The sequence below is a fragment of the Camellia sinensis genome, chromosome 4 (assembly GCF_055761805.1).
Source record: "Camellia sinensis isolate YWXY chromosome 4, ASM5576180v1, whole genome shotgun sequence".
Taxonomy (NCBI): Eukaryota; Viridiplantae; Streptophyta; class Magnoliopsida; order Ericales; family Theaceae; genus Camellia; species Camellia sinensis.
This window is the reverse complement of record NC_138964.1, coordinates 81,681,826-81,691,091: the sequence shown is the minus strand read 5'-3', so window position 1 is coordinate 81,691,091 and position 9,266 is coordinate 81,681,826.

Genomic DNA, 9,266 nt, shown 5'->3' with positions numbered 1-9,266 from the left:
CTGGATGCATGCGAAATTCGCTCGCGTGCTACAAATCTTTCGCTCGAGCGAATTAGACGAATTCTGGGTGTTCTAGAAATGAGTTTGAAGTTTAAAAACACACCTTTCATATTCAAAGCTTGCATGGCTAGACTCAAAAGCTTAGAAACACTTCATTAAACATGGATTCTTGAAAGTTTTGCAACCATGATCTCAAATACTTTTTCAATTCTTCAAAACAAAACTCCTAATTCATTATTCTTGCCATGCATGCATCAAATTCAACTCTTTTCTTTACAAAACATGATCATATGAAATGTTAAGTGTGAAATCATGAAGAACCTTAATAGAAAAAAAAAAAAAAAAAACCTGTGTAAGTCCCATGCATGTATGAATTTATAGAAAATGATGTTCAAGGATGAGAATTATGCATGCATGTACTTCATTTACTCAAACTCATTATATTCATGGTGATTCTTACTCTTTTCTTTCAAATTCATCCAAAATTATTCTATACTAATTAATTCATCTTCCTACATGGATTATCTTCATGAATTATGGTTAAGGATCATACCTACAACTTGAAGTTGGCCTTAAATTAGCTCAATCCCTTCAAACTATCCGCAATTCCCTTGAATTCCTCCTCTCTCTCTTACTCTCTCTACATGTGTTGATTCTCTCTCTCTCTCTATCTCTAATTTTCAGTTCAAGGAATTGATGTAGAATGAGTTAATTAGGCTCATATAACATATATATATATATATATATAAGTGGATTAGTGCTAAGCTAATTAGATGAGATTAAAGATAATCAATTCAACTTAATTCTAAGCCAGTCTAATTAATTTATTCTAATTATTTTTATCTGAATCAAATTTTAATTAAAATTTTCATATAGTTCTAATATTTGAATTAGCCTATTGAACTAGTCAATTTCAATTTCTGATTCTGTTTGGGCTTTCAATTTGGAATTCTAAGTCGATATTCTAATAGATAATTCACAAATAGAAAGATAAGCATCAATTAAGCACAAAATCATGCAAGTTTGCTCAATGAAATAATATATAAGAATAATACGGAGGTTGGGGTCGTCACAACCTGTTTATACATTGCAGCTTGAAATGACTTGGAGCCTATTGTATGAGTATATGGTAACCTCGATAGACCATCCTTCACTTTTTCGGCCAATTTCTATAAAATTAATTGATTAGTAAAATTAAATTGAAACGCAACATGATTCTTTAAATTAGAAAATTTTACCTGATGATCGCCATCAAACCATACATGATTGATCATTTATACCCAAGCCTCGTGATCGACCCCTTTGTAAGGTTTACTGTAATGATCAACACCAGTGTCTACCAACTTTGAGTAATGAATCTTTATCTTGTTATGCCAACTTTTGTAAAGAGTTTTACGTTTTTTATTGACTCCTTTCCAAACCTCTTCATCCTCATCATAATCAACAATCTCTAATTTATCCTGCAAATATAATGAATACTTCTATTAATATCAAAATGTAAGTAATGGTGATAATCTAATTATTTTAAAAACAACAAATACCTGTAGTCGAACTGCCTGAATGATTGGGGCTTTATGAATCTCATCAATCTTGTCCCACTTTTTTATACCAATGATTGGTGTAGCCATCCGTAGCTATAACCCAAGTTCATTTGCAAATGGAGTGGCATAAGGCCCTACTAGCACCTTGCCATCTACAAGGATCCAAATAGGAAGTTTTTTGCCACCATTGTTAGCTATGAGATGTGCTATGCTCTTTCCTCGAGTTTGACCCCTTACTTGTCTAGATGGTGCAGGCTAGATACTTAGAGCACTTGTAGATGGTACACTCTGAGTAGATGGGGTTAAATTAGATGGTTCATTCTAAGTAGGGGCAACAACTCTAGCCAAAGCTTATCGGGTAGATAAAGCAACTTTGGATGATGATGCACTTCGAACTTTACTAGGGCTTGCCATCTAGCACAACAACTCAACAATTAATTTGTGAAGCATATGTAAAATTAGCAATTACAGCAATATCAATGGATGTATAATAGAATCAATATCAGAACATAAGTGATAACTAAACAATAACATGACATAAGAAAAAAAATGGAGAAAATAAGAGAGAGAGAGAAAGAGAGAGAGAGAGGGGGACACATACAATCACATACACAAACACACAAAAAAAAAAACAATAATCTTGGATAGTCACTGTACTCAAACTCAAAGGCACTTAAACAACAGTGTCATACAAAACATAAAAATGACGCAATAATTAAAGTACTATGTCAAAATCTATATCATAATCAAATTGACTATGTAGCTCATCTCTCGGATAGTCATAATTCTCTTAGTAATCATCTTCATTATCGCACTCCTCTTCATCATCGACACCATCGATGTGTGCTCGACTAACTAATTGTAAAACCACCTCACTTGGGATAATCTAAGGATCAATGTCATTCCTATGAAGTGAGATTGTGACTGGGTCATGAACGTTGACTGGGACACCATCAGTTGTTTCATTCTATTAGAATACATCATCAGGTTCAACGCCATCTTGTTCTGGTACATCCCACATTCCTCGATGTTGTAGTCTTTCTACGACTTTCCAATGTCCACCTAACTTTGTATCATCAATATAGAAAACTTGCTTCACAGGACTTGGTAAGACAAATGGATCATCTTTACACCATCGACTTCTAGCATCAATACTTGTGAAATGTGCATTGGTATGTAACATTCTATTGCTACCGGTGTTAAACCACTCGCATTGGAATAAAACAACTCGATGTCCAAGTATGTAATGCATCTTCCACACTCTATTCAAGTACCCATAAAAGTCAATTGTTTGTCCCCCATGCTTCCTTCAACAACTAACCCACTATTTTGGCATTTATGATGACTGTCACGATCCTTACTATGAAATCAAACACCATTGGAAATGCTAGCAGAATACAAATTAACTATCACACTAGGACCATTTCCTAATGACCGTAAATCATCAGTTGCTTCTGGTAATCCTTGAGCTCGTAATTGGTTCATCTACATAATGACATATCAATTTCAATCATTATGATAGTATTCATATAAGTATAGCTCAATAGAGTTTAGGCTTATATCTTACATGTTCTTTGAACCACTAGGAGAATTCCTCTTTCTGTCTCTTTGTTATGTCACGTCCACCTTGATTTTCTAAAAGATTCTTGTGTTGCCTACTTACAAACATGTGATTGATAAGTAACATATTATATTGAAAACATAATTCTACATAAAAAAAAACAATAATAACAACATACTCTAGATAATGGTCCAACTCAAGGCTATTATTCAAGACAAACCAATGAGTCATTTCACGTTCTTTCCGAGACACCTTAGAAGCCCTTGTAATGAGCCCAAAAGGATGAACACTTTGTGTACAGACCTCTAACCTTAACTCATGCACACCAACATCGACATTTCGTTTCTCTCAATTAAATACAGTTTCAATCCCACCCAGATACATTGAGCAAAATGTGGGACAATTCTCGCCAACATAAGCTTCTGTGAATGAACCTTTTAGATGAGCTCAATTTGTAACATATCCTTTTAAAGTTCTAAGTAGCCCATGAAACAAACAACAAAATAATCTTATTACACACACACTCACATTTTTATAAATATATATATACAGGATGTCCTAATTTAAGTATTCTAATATATTAGGAAGTTAATAAGTACCTTTCAATGGGGTACATCCACCGTTATTGAACAGGCCCACCAAGAATGGCTTCGAAGACAAATGAATGGCCAAATGGACCATCACATCAAAAAACGTTGGTGGTCGCATTTTTCACCAACTTGGCCATTTGAGTTCGAGAAAAGCTCTTTGAAGAAATTTTCCAACTCAAATAATGCTACACAAATATCATTATGAAGAAATGCAAGCATTCTAACAGGAAGAAGTTGCTGTATATGGACATGACTGTAGATCGCCCGAACTCTACTCCGCTCGCGAGGGCTCGAATTTTTGTTCTTAGCTACTATAGTTCGGACTCATGTCACGGTTCTGAATCTAATTTCACGAAGTGCAATGTAAGACTAATAAATCACCCAAGAATCCAAATCCGACAAATCGTTTTGGAAAATCGATAATAATCAAAAAGCGCCAAACATGGACTGCTTTGCCAGATTTCAGAGTCGCCACCTAAATATTTTGTTTTGGTGAAATTTAGGAAACCCTAACTCGTGCCTAAGGCCACGTATCCGTTATCACCAAAGTTGTCTTAGCTCGGGAACTTGGGTATGAGGGGGGAAGGTCATGAAATGAGCAACTCCGCTCCCCCGATCAAAGGATCGGCCTTTACTAACATGATATGTTGTTTTTGAAAACACATGCGTTCTTATTCCGGTTATTAATCTATTATTACTACGTGATGCGCACAACATACAAGTATATACTAGATCGCCTAAATTGCAACAAAACATCTGATGTTTGAGTTTTGAAAATGGTTTGAAGTTGTTATCCTCAAGTAGGCCAAGACACGGATTTTTCCACCTTCAAGTGGGCTTAGAAAACATGATGATTTCCCACATCAAGTGGGCTTAAAACTCACTTTTTGATGAATTGTTCCAATTCAAGCAATCCAACCTTCATCCACAAGCATTCATGCAATTATATCAGTTAAGCAAATAGCCTCATGGCAAGCATGATATACATCGAAACATACACATCTCATGCAGTATGCTAAAGCGTAAAAGCTTACCTAGTACTCCGAGCCTAAACAAAAGCTAGTTAGTAATCAACGCATGATCCTAGCTATGTTAACAATGCCTAATGTAACACATGCAAAAATGCAGCTGCAATAGGCTTGGCTATTCTAAGATGTCACGTGAATGCAATTTAGATAACATGTATTCAAGAAAGTGTATTAAAGTACAATGCAGTTTGTATGATGCACCGAGCCCAGTGCATGTAAGACGAATGAATGAATGCAAACATGCTAGAATAAGGATGCTAATTGAAACATGCCCTAAAACTAACCATCAAAAACTGATTAGTAAAAGGGAGAAAGAAATGGGGGTTGGAAGACATGCATCACACACACGCACACTTATTACAACAGTTGTGCCCTCTCGAAGGAGGGTCCAAATAATAAGTTAACTAGCTAATCTATGCTAATTATACTAATTATTACAAATCAAAACAAATTAACTAATCCTAGTTACCTAATTAGTTATTACAACACAAATTGATTATAAGCGCGTTAACTAATTAAGTACAAAACCAAAGCATTAGCTAGCTGAGCAAAGAGGCTAAGTAAAGCAGTAAAAGAGGAGCCTTGGGGCGAGAAGTATATGCATGCTTCGTCGCCTCGTTCAGAAATCCATCACTATGCCCCAACTACCTCTGTTTGCATTTGATTTCAGAACACTGCACAAACCTCCAGATAGCTTCTACTCCATCATGGGAACCTCAAGGAAGGCTGGTGATCACTTATTGGTGTTGTAGACCACCTGTAGACCACTTACATTTGCTGCAGACTAGAAAAGTGGTCGGCTAGCCACTTTTACTGGTCAGCTGACCAGAAAATGCTGCCCAACTCTAGTTTGCTGCAACAGAGAACAAGAAGGGGCATGGCAGTGTATTTGCAAGATGTGTGTGCACAACCACCCTCCCTATCATTTCTTAAGCTCAAGGGAGTGCGGTTCTCGACTCTCGAGCCACAAACTGAGCATCGCAATGCACGGTGGCCGAGAAGCCAAGATTGCACGATTCAATGTAAATGAATGCACAAATAACACATAAGGGCCTTAACCTCTATCATGTATGATCAAGGGGGTCGGCGACCGAGAAATGAGGCACGTTTCATCACTTCAAGTATGAAACGTCCCTCGTTTCTCATGTTTGGATTGATGTCCAATCCAAACACATGCAATGCAACTTAAGCATGCCAATCACAATGCAAACAACAAGCATGCAAACACAATGCAATGCAACAAGCATTCAAACACAATGCAATGCAACAACATTCAAACAACATGCTCAACAGACTTAAACCGAATATGGACAGACCTCAATCATGCCCAAAACAGTGGCCAAAATACTCCGAAATGCTAGCATGAAAGGCAAGATAATGATGCTCATGCAACGGCCCATCAACTAGGCATAAAAGCATAACTCTCAAACATGATCAAGAAGTGATAAACATGGAAGGGTGACAACACTATATGCACTGAAATATCATGTGAAATGATGTCATGGCAATCAAACATCTCAAGTATGTCATACTATGGTGCTCAAGACTCAAGGCTATCAAGGCCAATTGCACTACAGTTATGCAATACATGGACCACATGGTCAAGGCAACTCAAAAAAGTCCTAGAGCATGTTAAATCAAGGCTAAGACATGCACGGAGTATAGCCAAAATAAGCTAGCATGAAGGGCATGAAGCATGGAATATGCAAGGCCAATGAGGAGGATTACACTGCACCTACCAAAACCAAGCATGAGATGACTTCACCAACAAAAATCAGAGTTGTATTATGGTAAAACAAAACCAGAAACACGATGATATGGCAGCCCAAAAGCTTAGGCAAGATGGCATACACAGTGGCTCATTTTTAAAGCATAAAGAACTAAACCTCCAAAGCATTGAATGAGTGAAAGATGTGAGGGCATGACCACGTTGCATGCACTAAAATCACATACCAAATGATGCCAAATCATGCAAATAGCCCAAGCAATGCATGCTACCAAAACCAAGCATGAGATGACTTCACCAACAAAAATTAGAGTTGCATTATGGTAAAACAAAACCAGAAACACGATGACATGGCAGCCCAAAAGCTTAGGCAAGATGGCATACACAGTGGCTCATTTTTAATGCATAAAGAACCAACCCTCCAAAGCATTGAATGAGTGAAAGATGTGAGGGCATGACCACACTACATCACATATCAAATGATGCCAAATCATGAAAATAGCCCAAGCAATGCATGCTACCAAAACCAAGCATGAGATGACTTCACTAACAAAAATCAGAGTTGTATTATGGTAAAACAAAACCAGAAACACGATGATATGGCAGCCCAAAAGCTTAGGCAAGATGGCATATACAGTGGCTCATTTTTAATGCATAAAGAACCAACCCTCCAAAGCATTGAATGAGTGAAAGATGTGAGGGCATGACCACACTACATCACATACCAAATGATGCCAAATCATGCAAATAGCCCAAGCAATGCATGCTAGTGACTTGGAAATTCAAGGCTAGTGAGCTAGAATGCACTACGGCTAAACAAAGCAAGGCATGGATGACCAAAACAACATAAAACAGAGCTTAAGCATGGTAAAACATTAACAAAAGCTTGCTGGAGTTGAGCCAAAAACATGCTAGAATGATGGTCAAAAGCATGATGCATGTTAGGCTAGTGAATGGAATTGCACTACAAGTGCAAAGAGCATGCAAGAGGATATCAAACCAACCCTTGATAGAGTTAAGGCATGCTAAAATAACACCAAAAACTTGTTGAGATAGGACCAAAACATGCTAGAAAGATGAGCTATCAACACAAGCATGTAAGGTTAATATGCAAAATTTACACTACAAGTGTATAAAGCATGCAAGGGGTGACTCAACCAAGATAAAACAGAGGTATGCCATGTCAAAATGACACCAAAAACAAGTTGAGAACAAGCCAACACATGCTAGAAAACCAAGCTCAAACATGAGGCCAATAAGGCAAGCATCCACCATACATGGAGAGGGGATGACCCCCTCCTATTTGGGACCTCAAAATGCATTTTCCACCACTGAAATTCCTCTGAGTTTCAGTGGTGAGAAGGCCCAAAAGAGGTGGTCCCAATAGCTTAAAAGGATAGCACAAAACAAGGCCAAACAAGGCACAAGAAGGGGTAGACCACCCTGAACACCAACAATGCCTTCAACAAACATGTTAAACACTTAAAACCAGAACTTTTTTCAGTTTAAAGTTAGGCCTAAATCATCATGAAAATAGGGCCAAAATATTAATAAAAAACAAAGGTTTAAAGGGTTAGAAACTCACCCTTGCAGGACAACTTCAAGGAAGCAACTCCAGCAACCTTTTTGGATCAGAAGTAGTCCAAAAACTCCAAAACCAGCTTCAAGGTGCCTCAGCAACAAGAGTATGGTGTTTCACTAGGTGTTTTGTGCACAAAAGTGTGAAGAAAAGCCACTTTCAAGCACAAATATGAAGAGAATGAGCAAAATAGAGATAGATGATATATGTATAGCTTCTAGGCAAAATTCTTAACCTGAGATGAGGGAGGAGGTTCCCTTTTATAGAAAAACATGCATCAAGCTTGTTAAGCAAGCTTGAAGCTTAAATCAATCCCTCCAAACACGTGTATGGAGCATGCTTTCTATGCCCAACAGCTGGCAGAACTGGCATGGAAAATATCTACAGAAAGTGCAGGAAACCTGCCGACTAGTTGAAGTGGTCGACCAGCTACTTGCACTGGTCGGCCGACCAGTGAAAGTTGTCTGCAAGAATGAAAAGTGGTCGGTAAGGGGGAGAGGTGGTCTGCACCAAGAAAGCAAGGTGGTGGCATGGCTGCCGACCACTTTTGGTGGTCCAAAGACCACCAAGACCAGTTGGCTGACCAGAAAACTAGATGGTGTAGACACCCCATTTTTGACCGTCCTCAAGACTTGGACGTCACCGTTTGAACACTCGGTGATCATCCTTGTTTGCGTTCGTCTTGAGTTCCTGGAGGCCTTGGCTGCGCCCTTGCCTCAGAATCTCTCGACTAGACCGTTTTGTGTCTGGTTTTGCACCAAACACTTGTGTTTTTGCTTTGGAGGGCAGAGAATGGCTTTTGGGACATCCCCACATTCCACCGGCCATGGCTTGAGGCCACCGGCTGTGTTTTGTTGCCATCGGCCAAATGTGATGGCCGGCCGGCCAATTTGACTGCTGGTTGACCACTTTGATAGCCGGCCAGCCAAGTGTGGTTTTCAACAGATATTTCTGTAGAGAGCTGGCAGCGGTCATTCTAGGCCATACCCCAGCCCATGCCTGGACATGGGTGTTCTGAGGAGCTGTAGATTGATACATATCTATATCAATCAAGCTCCCTCACATAGAAAAATGAGAGGAAGGAAGAGATATACAACTTGGAGCAAAAAATCTCTCTCTCTCGCTCTACATTTTCTGCCTCTCTCTCTAAGGTTTAGGGCTTGTTTGTGCTTAAAAGTGCATTTTCTTTGCACTTTTGCACACAAACACCTAGTTCTCTACTCCCTTTATTGAGCCGAGGT